We start from the raw sequence: 20,547 nt of genomic DNA on the forward strand, positions 1-20,547 counted from the left end.
TTCATCACCGTTACCACCATCGTTGGTGGTTGATAATTTTCAATTAAACATAATTTAGAGATTTTGAGTTTGTTTTTTTCTATGATCGTCTGAAACACTATTAGTTTACTACAAGAGCGCTCCTGTTAGAGAGAAAATTAAATGAGAATAAATTTAATTTAGAAGGAATTTTATATTACTTAATGCTTTATCTACAATATTTGATATAATAAAATTTAGCACAGCAGCTGTTTAATGTTTTCAAATAACATTAAATTGTTTTTTTGTGTAGATTAAAAATGAAGCTAAAAAACTTATGAAACGGTTTTTGTTTTTTAAAATCATTTTTCGGCATCTTATTAACGTTGTTTTTCTATTATAAAACAAAAATTACTTGAAATTTTTAGACGAGTGTGCATTTTCTCCGATCGGCAAATTTTTGTTAATATCCGGTGATAATAAAGATTTTTCGATTATATCTTTATTTACAATTACAAAAAATAATTTTTAAGCACTAAGCGTTACGGATTCAGTTTGCTCGCTTTTTTTACATATATTTTTTTTTAATAAATAAATTTATAACGGTAATCGTTAAAAATCCTCTGAAGATTTATCTTAAAATCTGATTTACAAGACTAATTTAAGTTGCCCTAATCGATTATCGGAGAGAAATAACAATATTTAATTTTTATTGAAGATATACGACAGTCAATTTTTTGCTCCTGCATTCTCTTATTTAACCGTCTGTCGTGATCTACACAACAGTTAATAAAACATTTAGTATATGCTGCTATCTACCGGTGCTGGAACAAAACAACGCTACTGTTGCTGTGGGAACAGCTGACTCCAGCAGTTCAGTTAGCCTTGATTACATCTGTTGGATTCGGTTAGAATGTTATGTCCAGTTACTTTGCGTCCGTGAATGAATGTGCGTGCGTTAATGTTTTAATTTTTTTAAACGGTGTTTATTATATTTAGTATCTGCTGTGATATAAGTTAGAAATATATTTTCTTTAATCTGTTTATATTATTATGTTTAAAAAGCGATCGCGAAATGTCGTTTTTCGGTTAGTTCATCGATGTTTTATGAAACGTTTAGTCGGTAAACCTCTTCATGGTTCAACAATTCCATTGTAAGATTACAGGTGTTGATGGTGGACTTCTAAAAACAAAGGAAATTATTAACCGTAAGTTCTAATGTATTTTATTTTTAATTAATTTTATTATCGCTTATTTTATTAATATAAGATATTTAACAGGTGTACTGGTCAATTTTAGCTTTCAAAAGTAGGTCCATGCGTTTACAAGGTAAGAGTCAACCGATCTTTCCATTTAAAAACCTGTCATCTATCGTAGATAAAACCAGTGATTCTGTCTGGAGAAAACTTGCTTTCTAATTCGTTCTTTTTTTATTTTGTGTTTGTATTGCTTTTATTGAAATGAACTCTTTTAATGTAAAATTTAATTTACATTTTTAAATTAATGTAATCCATAAACATGAAAATGCGTTTGACTTTTATTTAGTAAAGTGTGTCAATGTATTAAACCAAACAATCAAATTTAATATTTAATAAATTCTAGTATTTTTTTTCAAACTGCGTTCAAAAAAAATTATTTATAAGTCGTGGAAGTCGATTTTACTTTTACAGTATCTTATGCTCTGAGTCTTTATAATAATTATTTTTTATAAGTAATAGGTATCAATAAGTTTTTTTTTAATCGTGTAATGCTTTAAAACGGTAAACAAACAAATAAAAATTTACAATCTTTGACAGATAAAGTGCAAATCACCTACTAAAATAGACTACTGCAGTGTATACAATTTTTACTGCTCGTTATAATATTTGAATAATATTATACATGTGTACTTGAAATTATATATTTGCATATATATAAAAAATATTATCGGTTTACATTTATTATACTTTTTTTAATTTTACATCGGTAAACTACATGTATTAATTCTGTGTTAGATTTCACATTTATGAGAAGGTAGTTTTGTTTGATGTTCCATGTATTATATTCCAGCAAATACTTATCACAAAGAAACAACAATAAGATCTGTTTATTTAGCTGTTTATATGAATTAAAACTTAAAGACACAATTTATTTGTGATTAAATTATTAACGGTTAATCAGATTAAGTTGATTTTGTTGTAATGTAAAATATTATATCTCAATTGCTAGCAGGTAAATGAATAAAGGATTTAATATTTTGCTGTATGTCGTCAGATAACCAAACTTAAATTTAAATTTCTGAAAATTTATTTTTATTTAAACGGAGTGAGGAATCATTTTAACAGAATTAAAATGAGAAAAAAAGTTAAATTAATTTTGGTAAACATTTAAAATTAACATCCTCAAAATACTCGGTTTACAAAATTTTTGAAATCTTTCTACCTTCTTTAATTACATATTCATTTGTTGTGTCGGTATTCTCTGAAATGTTAAATTTTATTTTGCATAATCTATTTTCTAGAATTAGTAATTTAAATATCTGCTTCAGTTACCAAATAATGTTATAAAATGTGTATACTTGTAAGTAGCAATTGCACATAAAAGAATAGTAAATGTAGTAGGTAAAACTGCACTGATTTATATTTAATTGAATTACATTAATTACCTTTATCGGTTAGAAATACCATGAAGTGTTATACATTTTTTATTCTAGTAGCGTGTTGCATATATCAGTAAAAGCAATTAAAGTTTTGTTAAAAAGTATAATAAAAATAAACGTGATGTATATACAACTTGATGATTTCTTTTTAAAATTAACATTTCAGAAATATTAAAAGTATCTCATAGTAACTTTATTTTTATTTAAGTTTGATCGCCTCCAATGAGTTATAATACAGATTAAAATTTAAAAATTGTTGTTTGCTATTTTCAAATTAGTTTCTACCACAGTATATATTATATTCACTGTATAAGATGTAATCAATACTTCCTTTCCGTATTCAAGTCAACCCTCCCATGAGAATGTGTTTAATAAGCCGGTGAACTATATGGTGATCGAAGTGAAAATAATCATTCAGATTTAACTGGATTTTAACTTTACTTACACCTTACAACACATTACAACTGTTGTAGCGACAGAACATTGACAATGTTTCAAGTCAACCAAACAGTTTGCTAAATGGAACTGCGATATTGTTAAGTCTAATAGCCAAAATATAATAATAGCAACGTTCAACTAAACTTAAGTTTGTTATATTCATATAAAGCATTTTAATCGTAGATAAAAAATGAATTATTTTTACCCGTCTTCAATTTTTATTAATAATTGTATTGTTTTATAGCACAGCAACGTCAAATTGTAGTTTGACTATTATTATTTCCCTAACTTAAGCTAAGGTCTGATACGGTGAAGTACAATAATTGAAATTTGAACGTTCAAAGTTTACTATCAAAATTGGTATTTAAATAAAAATAACAATAATTAAATCTTTGTTTGAAGAGTTGAATTTTGGTCCTGCATCATCAAACAATAGTTTTCGTGACAATAAATCTGTCATTATGCTGGTGACACTTTGCCTTTTTTCTTAAATATGTTAAGTTACATATTACATCTGTGCGGATCACATATAGATAGCCTGTAAATTACATTACGTTACATCACCAACATGATATTTCTTATCGATCAGAGAGTATCTTCCTCCTTCTGCTTTATTTAATTTTTTTTTATACATTTCACGGGGATCAGGTCAGCTGTCTGATTTCACCAGTAGTGTTATGTTGTTATTATACCGGTATCTTAGCCGGCATAGCAGGCAGCTTTTCTTTATTGTAGTCGAGTTAGACGATGTGATCCGGTTCATTAGCGGATCGCTTGCACTTGTATGCAGAAAATACCAAATGAGCAGGCCGGTATATACCTTAGGGCAGGTAATGCAGGGCCCTCTATTCCTGATCTATATACCGCTTTTTAAAAGAAGTAGATTGAAATGTTTGCATCTGGACAGAGTGGAAGAATAAACCGATTTAGAGCGGCCTTTGAAAAATAAAACGAGGAATGAGACAAGGATTAAATTCTATTCGCAAAATAATCGGCAGAAATTTATTTTCCGTGTATAAATAATTAAGAAGCGACTTGAATATGTTTTTCTCTTTAAAAAACTAGAAATCAACCGTACGAATCCGCTGTTGGTATGCTCGCTTAGATTCCAAAAGAGTACCGACCAGGGAGAAGAAGGGATAAAGGTAAACTTTGTAAAGACGGTTGTGGTTACAGACTTTCACGGTCTATCCAAGAAGCGAAGTAAACGATAGTACTCGAAAAGGTAGTATCTCAAATTCACCGACTGTTAACAAACATTCATTGAGAAAAGAGATACTTACTGGTTTACGTTCAGATCGGTTCTGTTTGTTGCCTTTATATCGTACATCAAAACATGTATGTTTCAAAGCGTCAAACGTTTTTTTGAATTAAATTGTAGAAGCCAAAAAAATACATCGTACATTAAGTCGTTCAGAAATTGTTTACCTTCTGCAGTTTTATATTTTTTTTAGAAAAAAAGATAAAGTAAAAATCGGTATTGCGTATAGAACTTTTTTTTTGATTTGAATAACAGGTCGACGTAAAAAAATTAATTTGGAACTGAAATAAAAGTAGGTGAATTAGAAAGCGTTCTTTATGCTTAATCGTAAAATAAGATCGGGTTTTCTTCATCACTCTCAAGTTTTGTTAGGACCCTTTAAAATATTGAGAAACTACTTGAATAATAGAATACAAAAAATAATAACAATTACGATTAAAATTCCTACCTTTATTTTGCAGACATTTGTGTTCATCTGAATTTTCTTATTTCCTTTTGTGTTCGGTGAAGTCTTCTCTTTTTATCATCCAGCGGTAGTCAGACATCATAGATTCATCCCGTCTGCCTTAATAACATTGTTCCATCTGCAATGTTGCTTGGTAAAACTTTCTCCTTCTTAGTCGTCGTCATCCAAATTTAAAGAGAAGAAGTCCAAATGAAAATCTAAAAAATGAATTTACAAGTGACATTCTGCAGCCTAAATTTTGGTCGTTCACTAAGAGTTCATTTATAAGCCGATCGTGGTTTTCAACTTGTTTTTCCAAGAAAATCGATAACGACATCTTTGAATGGCTTCCATGCTGCTACTTCTTTAAGATTCTTTTTGATGAGTCTATAAATAAACACCGATCGTGAATAACATATTTAAAATTAAAACATTTAGAGAAAAAAGAAAGAAAAGAAAGAAATTATAATAGTACGCCAACAGGCAACTTCCTTGTACCTTTTTACTTCCTTGTACAAGGTAGTGTGATCGCGAAAAATTTCGGTTTTCAGATTTCAACGAAAATATCCACTCTGACCATCCTTGAATCCATTTTAACTGGTTTTAGCGTGACGTCCGTACGTATGTAACTCGCGTAACTCAAAAACTATTAACCGTAGGATGTTGAAACTTTGGATTTAGGAATGTTGTAACATTTAGTTGTGCACCTCTCCTTTTGATTGCGATCGACTGGACCAAACGTGTCCAAAAAATTAGGATTTTTGACTTTTTCTTAACTGCAGTAATAAGCCCTCGTTGAGAGCTTATCGGCGATATATCATTACTGGTTCTTAGTTTCTTTAGTTCCAGAGTTATAGCCAAATTAAATTTTAATTAATGAAATATTTGGATTTAGGTGAAGGCATATCGATTCGAATGAGACTTCATCTCCTTTTTTTTTAACGTCTTTTTTTTTAATTTAAATATATTAATTTATTAATAACTATTAATATCTGATTGTAAAAAAAATTTCGATAAGTAATAATTCAGTAATAACAATAAAAAAAAAGATAAAATATCAGAAGTTATTAATGAAATAATATTTTTTGAATTTTCAGTTTAAAAAAAATCTGTGTATGTCACTTTATAGGCGTACAAGTAAGTGATGTGGTGTCCACATCAATTTTTGCTTTTAACCACCGGATTAGTTTAACGTAGCACTTGATGCGTGCTACATTTGGAGCCCAGGATTTATCTCGGTGACACATACATTTTACATCCCCCCCCAACACCCCCCCCCCCAAATTGTTTGGGGGGTACCCGCACGTGTGGGGTATCATAGGACTCGGAATCAACCCCTGATTTCTAATCCGAGTCATGAGAAGACGAAGCTCGCTTCCAATAGAAGATAAGGCCTCTTTAGAGGCTGGGCCCTCGAGGGGAACTGCCGAAAAGAGGGATGGTGTTTCTGAAGTCTCAGAAGACATGGACATTGCAGGATTAAATCAAGGAAAAGCAAAGTGGAAGACAGTAGAGGGGAGAACCGCCAAGCGGCCGAGAGCAGGGTCATCAGAAGAAGAGGAGGCCCCCCTTAATTTGAAGGAGGTTACGTAAAGGCTGGGTAATGCACTATTACAGCTTAGGCAACTAACTGGCAAGGCCAGTGTAACGGCAATCAAGGCTCATGAGAGGGAGCTGACAGAAATTTATAAAGATTTACAACGAATAAATGATGAGACTCCAGACACAGTCGACCAAAGTACGCAAACCGAAAGTCATGGCAGGAACGAGATGTCAGATATTCTAGATGTAGAGCTGACAGATGAACAACTGATAGACAGATTGGGTAATGAACAGGCTGACCCAGGAGAAAGATCTAAGACCAGGAGATGACAGCTGTTTTTTCATCGATTTGAATGGATTAAAGCCATCCAGCCGGTATGCTGGGACGGCACCTGGGGCAATGATCTTACAAGACTCCACCATCCTCGAAGATGGAAAGATCACAAATACCGGAACTAGGTACACGGTAATCTATGATTCTAGAGAAGGAGATAAGATAATGGCCTCTCATATTATAAAGGCCTTACGAAGAGCTGTAGGTAAGCTGGAGTCAGCTGTCTTTGTGGTTCCCAGTGGTCCAGCGGGCATCATAGTGAGGAAAATAGTAATATACATGATGAGGAAGGGTAAGACCTTGCCGAGGATGTTACTCCCCAGCCTGAGCGAACAAGGGAGGGCAAGGTCGAGGTCGGTATCAACAAGAAGGGGAACCCCCCCGGTCGTTGAAAGTAAAACGGTCGTTTTAAGGGCCCCCGGTAAATCTTATGCCGATCTGTTGAAAACCATGAAAGAAAAGGTTAAGGTTGAGGAGGCCGGCGAAATACTGTCAATTAAACAGGGAAGGGATCAACAACTAGAGGTCCGAATTAGTGGGGCGCAGAAGGCGGGGGAGTTTTCCTCCCTGCTGAAGAACAGAGCAGAGGATCTCCAGGTGGATATAAGAACAAGAGGAGACCGTAGAACAGTTGTTCATGTAAAAGACATGCTAGGCGACACTACTGAGCGAGAGATCAGGGAAGCGGTAGAGAAGGTACTAGGACAAGGAGAAAACTTTCAGGTCACATCACTAAGGGAGGCATTTGGAAACACAAAAAATGCCACGGTGGTCACAAGTCAAAGGAATGCAACGAAATTAATTGCAGCAAGGCTGAGAGTAGGGTGGGTGAGTTGCAGGGCCTACATCCGGACGGATATAGAGAAATGTCATCGATGTTGGGATGTCGGTCACAGCAGAAGAGAGTGCAGAGGCCAGGACCGTTCAAACCTCTGCTTCAACTGTGGTAAACCCGGCCATGTAATTAAAGATTGCAAGGAGGCGACCGTATGCCTGGTCTGTGGAGCCACTTCACATAGGACCGGGAACCCGTGCTGTAACAAAGGTCATGACTAAAGTAATACTAATTAATAATAATAGAAGTCGCTTGTCTTGTGATCTGTCTGAGGAGATTGCAACAAGGTACGATGCCGACTTCTTGGTGGCCACGGAACCAAATGTGTACTTGGCGGCCAGGGGACATTGGGTGACTGACAGGAATGGGGATGTGGCCATCAGAAGGATTGCTGGCAATGTGGACTACAACCTGTATCATAGGGGTGATGGTATGGTAGCCGTAGAGTTAAGCAATATAATAATAATAGGAATTTACATTAGTCCTAATTGTACTACGGAAGCCTTTAAAAATAGACTTTTTGACTTACAGCAAGTCATGACGCGCTCCTGTAAGAGAACGCTTGTCCTAGGCGATTTCAATTGTAAGACAGCGCTAGCTGGTGCGGCCTACACGAATATTAGAGGAAGAATACTAGAGGAACTGCTTGAGGCTAATGGCGCGAATTGTCTTAACGACGGGACCGCCACTTATAGCGCAAGAGGACATAATTCGATAATTGATTTGGTTATAATCGACAGTAGGATCCGTACTGACTCAATCGACTTTGAGGTCCTTAACGAAGAAACTGCTAGTGACCATAGGGCCATTTTAGTCACCCTTAGAGAGTACCCACCAGGAAGAAGACAGTTAAACATCTTCAGTAGAATGACAGAACAACAGATTCACCGCGTTACCAACAACGCAGCAAACAGAATCAAAAATTGTCCACAAATAACTCCTGAGGCGTTCCAGGATATAATTAAAGAGGAGATAGCTAAAATACCGCCGAGTAACAATAAATATCACCCGGTTTATTGGTGGTCTGCAGAGATAGAAGAGCAGAGAAGAATCATGCAACGATACAAAAGAGCAGCTCAGAGATTACGCGCTAGAAATAGAACGGAAGAAGAAGGTCGTCTTGCGATAGAGCAATACAGACAAGCTAGGAAAATACTTAACTTCCTTATCAAACAAGCTAAAAAAAAGAAATGGCTGGAGTTGTGTGAAGAGCTTAACGAAGACCCCTGGGGAAAGGCATTTAGGATAGTGACCAAACGCCTGGGAAGATACTGCCGACATTGAGTGCTGAAATGTCGGCACGACAGGTTAAATTGCTATTTCCCAGAATAGAAGATCTCAATAGAGAGGTAATTGAGTGTCAGGCTGGCAGGTTCACTCAAAAGGAGGTTTTGGAAGCCATCATGAAATTAAAAAATAAAAAAAGTCCAGGACCGGATGGCATACCTGCCGCCATCATTAAAGACCTTGCCAGGATCATACCCTGGGAATTAGTGGATGTTGCAAGTTATGGCTTACAAAACCGTAACTTCCCCAATAGTTGGAAAGAAGCCAGAACTGTTTTCATTCCTAAGATAGGACCAAATCAAGAACAAGTAGGATACAGACCAATCACACTAATATATAGCATGGGTAAGGTAGTCGAAAGATTACTAGAAACCCGACTCAGAGAAGAAATCTAGGAAAAAGGTTGTTTACATGCGGAGCAATATGGTTTTAGAAAAGGCCGGTCTACGATAAACGCGATCGACAAAGTTAAGACCTGGGCATTAAATAGTAGAAACGGCACGTGGAGAACTAGGAAAATCCCACTTATTATAATGTTGGATATAAAAAATGCTTTTGGATCTGTTCCTTGGAGAGCCATTATCGCAGCATTACAAGCCATGAATATAAGTGATTATCTAGTCAACCAGATTAATCAATACCTTTACCGTAGATTCATTGAGGTTAAAACGTTAGAAGGAAAATCCACATTTGAGATATTTGGAGGAGTTCCACAAGGATCAGTCCTTGGGCCTATACTGTGGAATATTTTTTATGACAAAATTTTTAGATTAGATTATCCCGAGGGGGTTTTTGTTGTTGGATATGCTGATGACATTGCTATCCTAGTAGAAGACAGAGAAGTTAATAACCTAGAGGATAAAGCAAATCAGGCGTTACGAATAATTGATGAATGGCTGGTAGGAAGCATGCTACAGATATCCCCTAACAAATCCTGTTGTTTGGTGTTTTCAGGTAGAAGACCTATTAGAAACCTCAATATAAACATTAGAGGAGAGAGAATTAAGGAGGTCAAAGAAGCAAAGTATTTAGGGGTTCTTTTGGATAAAAGCCTAAAATTTAGCAAACACGTAGAGATGATTTGTAACAAGGTCACCCCGTTGATTAAGGCATTGAGGACTCTTTTCCAGAACCATGGTACACCGAAAATGGTAATAAGGAGACTGATAACTGCGGCTACCACGTCAGCAATTTTATATGCGGCCCCGATATGGGGAGATACAATGAATATTCAGAGAAACAAAACAAAATTAAAAAGAGTACACAGGCTTGCTTTACTGCGTGTAGCCGCGGGATACAGAACAGTGTCATACGACGCGTTGTGTATACTAACGAAGGTTCTACCCGTTGATTTACAAATTAAACAAAGAACATTTAGATATAGGGGTATGTCCAAAGATGAGATCGAACGGCTAATCGATCAAGAGTGGCAGGATACATGGACACACTCTAGAGTTGGGGATTGGACCAGGCGACTAATCCCCAACATAAATATGTGGACTAGTAATAGAATAGGTAATGTAGATTTTTATACGACACAACTGTTGACGGGGCATGGCTCGTTCGGCCATTATCTGTTTAGAATTGGAAAAAGACCTACCCCACAATGTGTGTACTGCCCAGAGACTGATGATGCGGAACACACTGTGTTTGTATGCCCAAGATGGGCTCCAAATAGAACAGAAATTTCGGACAACGGACTTACACCTGAAAACCTCTTAAATTGGATGGTCTATAGTGACGATAACTGGGATCGGTTCCGTAGGTTTGCCGGGGAAATCTTACGCACCAAGGAAGAAGAGGACAGAAGAAGGGGTTTATGAAATTAGGGTAGGGAGGACAGTCCCTCCGTGGAGGGCCCGTACGCCGTGGTGTGCGGGTTCCTGAGAAGGGGGGGAACTCCTGGGGAGTGTGGGACAAATAAAAGACCGAGTCCCGGTTGGCGGTGCCGCTCCTGCGGGTGCCTCGGCGCTTAGTGGGGGCGGTACCGCTGATTAGAGGCAAAGACATAATGACCGAGACCCGGTTCCCTGCTAAGGGGATGGGAGGTGGCGTAGCCATACCCCGTCTCCGAGGCGGGGGATTAGAGGCAGGCGAATAAAATAAAATTAAAGATCCGAGACCGGGGGAGCTAACCTGCCGTGCCGGGTGTACAACCGGTGGGCGGGGGACACTCCCTTAGAGTAAAAGGACACTCTCCCCGACTGAGTATACTTAAATGGATATCCGGTCGGGAAAAAAAAAAAAAAAAAAAAAAAAAGGATTTATCTCGGTCTCCCAAGGGATAGTCAAAATAATGTTTGTAAGCAGTTTTCAGCAGATTCGATACCGATTTCCGTTGACTTTTCGCGGTGAATTCTCCGTAAACGTAACAAAAAATGTTTGGAGAATTTTTACAAGCCCGATTTTTATTCGTTGTAAAATTCAAATTTTTTCATTAATGAAAGTAAACTGAAATATTACAGAAATATTTAATTATAAGACTCTGATGTGAACACCACATGACTTCTTTGTACGTCTATTAAATTACATATACACATTTTTGGTGCGCTTCATTTAAACTTATTTCATTTGAAAGTGAGTTACGATCCTCCAATTCTCTAATAAAGTGGACAGTTACACGATCGCTGAAATATAAGTTTTTATTAACATCAAATATTTATACGAGTATTAATTCAACAATCTTACCTGAATAGGTTAGAGTAAAAGTCCCTTGATTACTCTATAAAAACCGATTATTCTACATAGTAAGGTCAAAATTATTATTTGTAACCGGTATACAGGAGTACACTAAGAGTAATAGTTTAAACATTATTAATATTTATTTATACGACACACCAGAAATCTGAAATACACCCCAGTAATCTTGTGCGTATTACGCACAAGTGAAAAAAAAAATTTCAACAATCACTTTAAATTGAAAACATTTAAATATTTTCTTTTCTGTGACGTAATTAAAATATTTTAAAAAAAATACATATACGATTTTTATAAGAATTTGCTAAGAAAATCCAAAAATAATTCTAAATTATAATTTTCAATTAATGTTAAATAATCAGATGTTTCACTAAATTTATTATACATACACTACTGCCGCTGAAGAACACAGCAAGCGATCCCGAGAGCTGAACTCATACTGAAGAAAATTTCATCGCGTTGAATTACTCAGTACTTGACTCGCTGACATGTATATACACGTCTGGCGTGGCGTGAAACGACATCATTCGACGTTATATATCAAATACAAGTTTGCAGCACGCATCACAATATATATCAGATGTGAATAAGGAAACGTACAGACGTACTAACTTATTTGTGTTTGTTCCGCGAACGATGGAATAAATAAATTTAAGGGGTTGTAACTTAAGAACGCTACGTGATGGGTAGTTTCGGAATACATATTCAGATTCAGCATATAAAATACTATACAGAACGCCTACTCCCTTTTCAGTTCCAAATTCTGTGTTGACCTCTGTAATTTGCTCTGCTATAATATCAATTATTTATTTAAGTAGATTTAATAAAAAAATTTTATTTATTTATATTTTTTTATTTGTTTTATCAATAAAATCTGTGAATAACATAAAAAGCCTTGTTAGTCTATTTTAATATAGTAAACTGACCTTTATGAAAGTCTTCCTCATCGGTACTGCATTCTATAAAAATCTTGATTGTTAAATAAACACCCTTTTTATCTTATTCTACTACTCTATATTTATAGAATGCTGTAAATATTAATAGTTTTACATGAATTTAATTTAAAATCGTGTTATATAACATTAAATCCTCATGTAAGAACACGTTTATTACTTTTCAATCTTGACATATTCTTTTATTTTATCTTATACCTTCTTTATCTCTGCCATGTCTTCTGGATCGGTGTTTCCAATTTTAATTTTTTCCTACCATTCCACCCTTCAAACTGGCTATTTTATTATATAGTAATATACAGACTTTTACTGTTTTTTTCATTAATTTGTTTTTTCCTCTAAAATTTTTTTGTAATTGTTTCATTGTAATTGTTTAATATTGTATTTTAGTTTATGTTGAAATCCAATAAACCGGAAACGATTACTTGCTTATTAAAAAGAAAAATTAGATTATACTAACGCAGAATATATTTATAACTTGAATTTCGTAATGTCGATACGGTTTAGCAGTCGGCCTTATGGCATTCAAAATTGATCTTTCCCAAGCCAAAAGAGTTTCATTAATTGAATCCCGGTGATCAAATGTTATCGGCAATAAGCGGATCTAAATCCAGTTAAAAGTAGAACGGCAGTTCATGTGAATGCGTTGTAACATAAAATGTTTTTTTACGTCCTCCTTCCTACAGATTCTTTTAGCGCACTTCTGAATCTTTAACAAACCGCATAAACTTCCACGCCGAATCCGAATGTACGCCTAACAGAAAGAATCCCTGAGATTAATTTTCTTTGTTATAGAGTATCGTTAGTTTCTGAAATAAATAGCTATTATGCTCCTAGTGGACCGTTGACATTGTTCGGGGCTTCTCAAAAAAGGCTCGGTTTTGAAATAGTCTCTGGAAATACTGTGACCACTTATTCAAGAATTTGCCTCGGCTGACAACCGAGTGCATCGATAAAAATCCTGCGAATGTTATTTGAGAGTCAGATCGATATTTCAGTATTTAATAACATCTTCAGATAAACAAACCGTTAAAAATTTGTATCTTTAATAATAATATCATTATTATAACGGTCGGCGCCCGTTTGGGCCTATAGGTTGGATACGAATAGAGCACTTGTTCAAAATTTAAGGAGTGCCCAGCGCAGAGCCTTAATTGTATGCGCTGGTGTTTTTTAAACAACCTGCTACGAGGGTACCACCGTATCGGGAAAGGCTCTCCCGATCGATTTAGTGGTGAAAGTTCGAGCAGCCATGTAGAGATTACGAAGAGGCCGGGAAGCCGAGGTATTTGGGATGCGGTTTCGAGCCGGGCCAGTACCGGATCAGAACGGTGATCACAATGCACCGGATGTAAATTTCGTTCAGTCGCCCATCTTCCGCCTGCAGAGCCTCGCGATGGATGCATGGCAGTTGGAGCGGGACACCACGACTAAGGAAAGATACAAATCTTTCCTTAGTTGTAAGTTTCGTGTAGTTTCCTTAAACTTGTACCCGTGCAGTTTCCTTGTACACGGGTACAAGTTTATACGGGATCTGGGGAGATGGTACGCCTCGAGTTCCTTTTTAAGGGAAACGGGTGCCCAGGTGCTCACCGACCGTGTTAATTTGAACCAATATCTGTTTCGGTTCCGTCTGGCAGCCGATGAGCTGTGCGTCTGTGGAAAGATCCAGTCAAATGAAACCGTTTGACTGCTCTTGGGGGGGGGGGGGCAGAGACCGGGTCACCCTGGAACTTAGAGGTCAAGGGGAAAATTGGCCACTCACAAGCGGTGAATCAATGTGGCGAGAGCCGCATCGTCGGACCTTGTGGGAGTCCTTTGATGCGGTTACTATGTTCAACCGACATCAGCAGTTGACTTAAGGGAAAGACTCCTAGCTAACCTTGAGATTTACGGCTGACCACCAGCCAATTAGGGCTCCAAGCGCCTTAATAAGATGGACAGGTACTTGCTGGTATTTAGCGGCCTAGGCGTGGCAGCGAATTGCTGTCTTGACAAAGTAAATTTTAATTTACGGATGTCATATATATTCTCAGTAGTTTACGTGATGCGCCTACCCATTTCAGTAAATATATGGCAAGCGAGCGGTTGGGACACGTAAGCCGGTGGTGTAGTATGGTACCGCGCTTAGCCCGCTCACGCTGTTACGTAAGCTCTAGGAGATATTTAGAACAACGGTCGCTAAACTGTTTCGAGGCTCAGTACCCGTTTGTGGCACAGACATTCGGTCTTATGCTTTAGGGCGACCGAACGGGGTGGTGGCGGGAGAAATGCCAAGCAAACCAATAATAATAATAATTAGATTCAAAGTTATTACTCGTTACATCATTAGCTGTGTTGCTAACTATTTAAATAACCTGTAGATCGTAATAATTGTACACTTTGTCCTCCCTGAGGAATCCTTTCCGTACTGTTGGTACGCGTCTTTTTCCAGGATTGAGAATGACGAATCTAGTATTTGAGATCGCACCGCGGACAGGTCAGTTGTTTGTAGATAGCTAAACGTACTTATTAAAAAAAAACCGAACACTTGTAATGTCGATGTCACTGTTCCATCGGTTTCTAACATCGACTAGATGTTGATAGATCGCAGAGGTTTGGTGGATTTCTGAGATCCAAGTATTAGGATTGTTTGGGCTTAGGAAGAAGTTAACATAATTTCAGTGGTGTAGCGCTTCGGTTGAAGTAGTTGATTCTCTTAGGTTCCTTGGTTCCTACCAAATCTAATACCGCTACGGAAATCTGTTGTCGCTATTGTAATTTGGGCATCTCGACAGTGATGATCACTTTTCAAAGATGAAGAATTATATTGTTAATCCACCGGATAATTATTTGCATCACCCTCTTAACAATGTTTATGATCTATTTATTCTTTTTCAAAAATCAGATAATACAAATTTTCAATAGTCAGTACTTCGTGCTGGTGGTTTTAAATAATAATAATTAATATATAATAGAAACACAAATAAAGGATTTTTCAAGGTATATCGGTTAAATTTAATTTTCTCCCGGTCTCAGATTCACCAGTATTATTAATTAAACCTTAAACCAAAAGATTATTTATAAAACGAGCGTTGAAATTTTATCGTAATTAAACATTCCTTTAATTATTATTGTACCGTGATCCTGCAACATCGTAAATATGCTCTCATAATCGCCGATTAACAGTAATGTGTTAATCGTTCGTGTAACTAAGTAACGGGTATTTGTTCGCTAATGCGATCTGTTCTATACAGTAGTTAATTCCTTTCTGTATAGAGTTTAGTTATCGCGAGTTGTTTTTGCATAATTGCCCATTCGGTTAAAGTCGTTTGAGAATTATATAATTTTTTTAAATTTTGATTCTACGTAATAATGTTTCGTTTTATATAACGTTAAAATAAATAAATTTTAAATCGTGTGCAGGCGTGATCGTTATTGTTGCTTTATGCAAGTTTTAACTATCAGAGAACATGAGGATTTAATGGAATTTTTAAGTACGCTTGTAATAATGTTTGTTTTGTTTTTATTGCCGACATATATAACACACTACGTTCAACAGGTTCAAGACAAACAAATCGTTAAAAAAAAAAAAAACTTAATATTCTAAATCCATATTTTTTGTCTTCATGTCAGTGAAATTGAAAATGTTTTCTAAAAAAAAAAATAATAAATAGAAAGTACAAAAATTATAAAACCGGAAATACGAATGTTAATGTATAAATCTTAGCTTTAACTTAGAATGAACGTTTAAACAATTTTTTTTTATTTCTCTGTAATAATAAATTGTAAATTGACTTCTGCTGTCGTATAAAGAAGCAGTGAATTCGTTTTAAAAACTTAACTTTAGATTTTAAACTTTACATATCGTGTTACGAATTACTTTTAATGTAAAATTGTTTTATTTTAAAATACGATGTGTATAATACGATAAAAATGTTAACTCCCTAATAACATTAGATCGACAATTTAATCAAAATATTTTTCCCACTGCCTCTATCTACTGAAACAATTTTTAGTTACACGCGCGCGCGCGTGTGTATGTTTGAACGCGAATACCCGCAGTAATCTAAAACTTAATCCCTTCTTTAATTGCATTTGAATCCGCTTTAATTGTACTGCGCATTGATCATTAAGGGTTTTAATTATACGCCCGCGCGCATGTGCACATCGTTTAATTTGAACTTTAGCGACAGTCGGACGCGTGCAGTAGTGAATCGGTTCGAAACCTAGCCGGGTTTTTTTTTTCATTCTTTAATGTAGATTGAAGTTTTATTTAATGCGATGAAAAAACCCGTGAAAAAAATACGTTTACATTCAACCGCCAAATTCTTTAATGTGTTTTTTGGGAGGCGTCTCAAACGCACGTTTTACTATGAATTTTTCAGTAAATCAACTATCTCAACGTGTAAATTTAACGTGAACTCACATTCATCATCGAAAGCAGCCGTTCTTTAATCTATTTTTATTCGATTCGAAATGTATTTTGAAGTTTTATTTAATTTAATATTAAACCCGTGTAAAGAGATCCTTAACATTCAGCCGCCATTTTGACAGTTTGTTCTTAAATATATTTTTTTTGAGGAGCATCTTAAACGCACGTTTTTATATGAATTTTTCAGTAAATCCACTCTTTCACTCATTCAACAGCCAAAAAAATCAAATAAAGAACCGGCAAATAAAATGGCGGCTGAACGTAAGGTTTTTGTTCTACCAGTAATAACATTTTTTAGAAAATCAGGATCGGTTTCAATTCGCCGTAGAAGATCGCGGCACACTTCCACCCTGTTGTTTTTCTTTTCAACAGTGAGATTTTTCGGGACCGATTTTGCACAAACTATTCACGTCCGATTCGTTCGTCAAAATTTGACGACCAACTGCGGTACAGTTCAAATTCAATCGTTCTGCAATCATTGTGACAGTTAATCGACGGTCGTACCGTATCGGGTCTCTGATTCGCTCAACGTTGTCGTCACTTTTTGAAGTTAACGGTCTTCCAGGTTGTGGATCGTCCGCAACGCCCGGCCATCTGAAAACGCTTTAAACCGCCTGAAAACTCGGGCTCATGACAGAGCGTCATCTCCATAAGCCCTTTTCAATTTCGAAAAAGTTTCAGTACCGTTCTCTCAGAGTTTAACGCGACACTCGATCGCACAATGTTACTCGTAATCGGTATCGCTCGTTTTTGTAACGGGCAACAAAAACTCGTTTCACGAAAAGTTTGTTTACGTCTCGTGCGGCAACACTGGACTAAAAATACTAATACCTAATATAAATCGGCTGTTCATATAACCGTATGTTTACTAGTAACCTACAGTGTTGCCGCTTTGGCTACCAAATAAAACTAGTCTCATTACATTATTTACAGACCTCGTGTGTGTATATATATATATATATATATATATATATATATATATATTTGTTTGTTATCGCATCGCGCGAGAACCGGCCGGCCGATTATTTTCAAATTTACAGGATACATTCGTGTTATCCCAGAAAAGGTTTTTAAGTCGTCGACCGAGGTTTAGAACCGTGGCTCCGTTGAAGGTTAAGATGTTAAAAATATTCGTTATTTCTTGGCCCCCAAGGAGGATGAAGTTGTAAATTAAAGATCGTTAAGCGAAAAAAAGATTAATCCTTTTACTTTTCGTCGGGACGGGACCTGCTTGAATCGTGAACGTAGCCCGAGGAAAAACCAAATTATATTCATTTCAGGACTTTCCGCCATCTTAGTGCAAATTTGACAAAAAAATCCTCAACACTGCTCGTCACAACCGTTCGTTTTGAAGCATAGCCCCGTGATGTTATCGGGGGTTAACGTACCGAATTCTCTTTGGCGTGCTCTTCTGCGATGCAAGAACCAATATTTTTCGGGTAATAATGCTTTAATGTAATGCGTACTGCCCGACCTTTCTGTTAATTTTCAATATGAAGCGGGTAGGATAAACAAGTATGTGAGATCGGTACTAGTATTATTCATATTATAAAAATTAGCCGACTTTCGTTTATTAATTCAAACGGAAAGCGTTTTATTACATTAATAGGATTAGGATCGGCTGCGACTACAAAGACGGCTTTAGAAAAATATTACTAATATTGTCTTTTTACTAAAATTAAAAGGAAGTTATTAATCTGTTAGAGCTTGGATTAGATATTTAATTATACGCTCGTATATTTTTCCACACGCTCTGTCTTAGCGCTATTTTATTTTGCGCTAATCGTATTTTTCTATTTATTATTATTTGTTTTAAATAACGGGCTATGTCCCTACTTAATGAAGATAAGCTATGTATATAATGCGTTGTTTTCCGCCGGAACAAGTATTTGAATTTTTTGTTGTACACTTCTGTTCCAAATAAGATTCAATATACGTTCAGTTCCTGTGGCGAACAAAACAAAAATTTAATCGGCATTTTAACGGGATGAATTGTCTGTTACGATTATGAATTACAGTATCGTTACTAATCACCTGTTTTAATATTAGCGCGCCTAAATTTATTTGTTTGTTTTCATTTTAGAATACCGATTAATTTCTAAAATTTCACTTTCAAAATGTTCACGCGCGTATAATAAATGATAGTATTTAATCGATTACCTCATCGATCTTATCTTCATTAGAGTTTTTTTTATTAATAATAATTGGTTTTTACTGTCGGTAAATTACACGTTGCTCGTAATTTATGCGTTTTTTTTTCATTTATCGACGGTATAAATTAGTACGGTTTTTTTTAATCGTATTCTATTTAATTAAAATTTTTATTCGGTAATTAATTCATATTTTTAATAGAATAATTTATACGATATTATAAATTCTTAACGTTGATATGCGTATGTTAAGCGATGTAATCAAATAGATTATAAGGCGACCAGACATATGACACAAGTCGCTCCTGAAATTGGACATCCTCAAAAATGTTAAGTTCTGTACCGGGTTTGCTAACGAAAGCGAGGGATGAAATCGTTTTCCTTTGACTTCTTCATCGTGCGAAGAATAAACTCGTATCGCCTATACCTAAAACGTTTAAATGGAAATGAAATTCGGCTCTGCAAGTAATAAAATATTTACCGGCCGTATAATTAACGTTATTACTCTCAGAGAAAGAAACTTGAGTAGTCTCAGAACCGTGTATGTTACAGCCGTAAAAAGGAGAGGGACAGATAGTAAAAAGTAACATATCAAGAAGAGATCCATTATTTACATTATACGAGTATAATAATGCTGTTGTATATTTGCTTTGTAAAGGAAGGTTACGATTATTTTCTCTTCTTTATTAATATACGTCGGTGCACTTAGTTTGGTGTTTAAATATATTTTAATAATACTTAGAAATATGACTTATGCGGTTTGCGATAATTTATTTGAACTTTCTCCCGGCTAGAAAAGAAAGTCTTATCGTTATAAATTTCTTTTGTTGACATTTACGGTTTTTAGCATCCATGTATAATCCATTTCAATATAATGCGTCTTGAAAAATAATAATAACGTTCGTTCTCAAATGCTACTCGTATCTGTAGATGAAACGTCACGTATTATAACTCTTTAAGTTTATTATGTTAAAATGACTAATTAAAAGTCAAGGTTAATTAAAATTTTTAATAAAACTTTGAGCGCACGTCGAGTAGCATCTTCAATTTAGGAAAATTTTAATTTAATTTCCGAATAACTTCTGACAAAAATTCATTAAAATTTTTTTTTATTATGTTTTCGAATTGTTCGTTTATTAGATATTTTTACGTGGAAATTTATCGCAAAAATGTTTACTTTTACGATAATCGATTTAATATGATAAAATTAATCAAAGTTTTTAGGCTCGAACAATTTATTTTTTCAACTTGCCCTGTTTATCGCGTTCTTTGCACGAGCTTACAAGCGTTATTATTTCTTCTTAAATAACTGACCGTTCATTTATATTTTTCTCCGCCGAATAGACTAAGTGTACTACGCGTTGTTTCGCTAAGAGCTAGATACTCGTGTATATTATTTTGTTTGTTTTACAAACTTCTTACTTGTAGTTGTGACGCTCAGAAATTCTTCTCTTAAAGAGTAATGATATTCATCGTGCGGCCAGATAAATATCGTCTGCATTTTGGTGAGCTTGAATTTACTGCGGTGTAGTTTATTGAGAAACCAAAGACTGCCCTGAAAGAGTGAGAAAGATAAATTTGTTTACCGTCATGGC

General features: G+C 35.5%; 1 protein-coding gene across 1 annotated transcript in view; it reads left to right on the top strand.

Annotated features, from left to right (window-relative positions):
* The first annotated feature begins 910 nt into the window (after positions 1–910).
* The window catches only part of MYPT-75D (Myosin phosphatase targeting subunit 75D), a 117,718-nt gene continuing 98,081 nt past the window's right edge, over positions 911–20,547 (top strand). The window contains exon 1 of the mRNA XM_075369069.1: positions 911–1,166. The gene's annotated coding sequence lies outside the window, so the exon portion shown is untranslated. The remainder of the gene's footprint in view (positions 1,167–20,547) is intronic.

Source organism: Lycorma delicatula, chromosome 6, assembly GCF_047948215.1.
Source record: "Lycorma delicatula isolate Av1 chromosome 6, ASM4794821v1, whole genome shotgun sequence".
NCBI classification, from domain to species: Eukaryota; Metazoa; Arthropoda; class Insecta; order Hemiptera; family Fulgoridae; genus Lycorma; species Lycorma delicatula.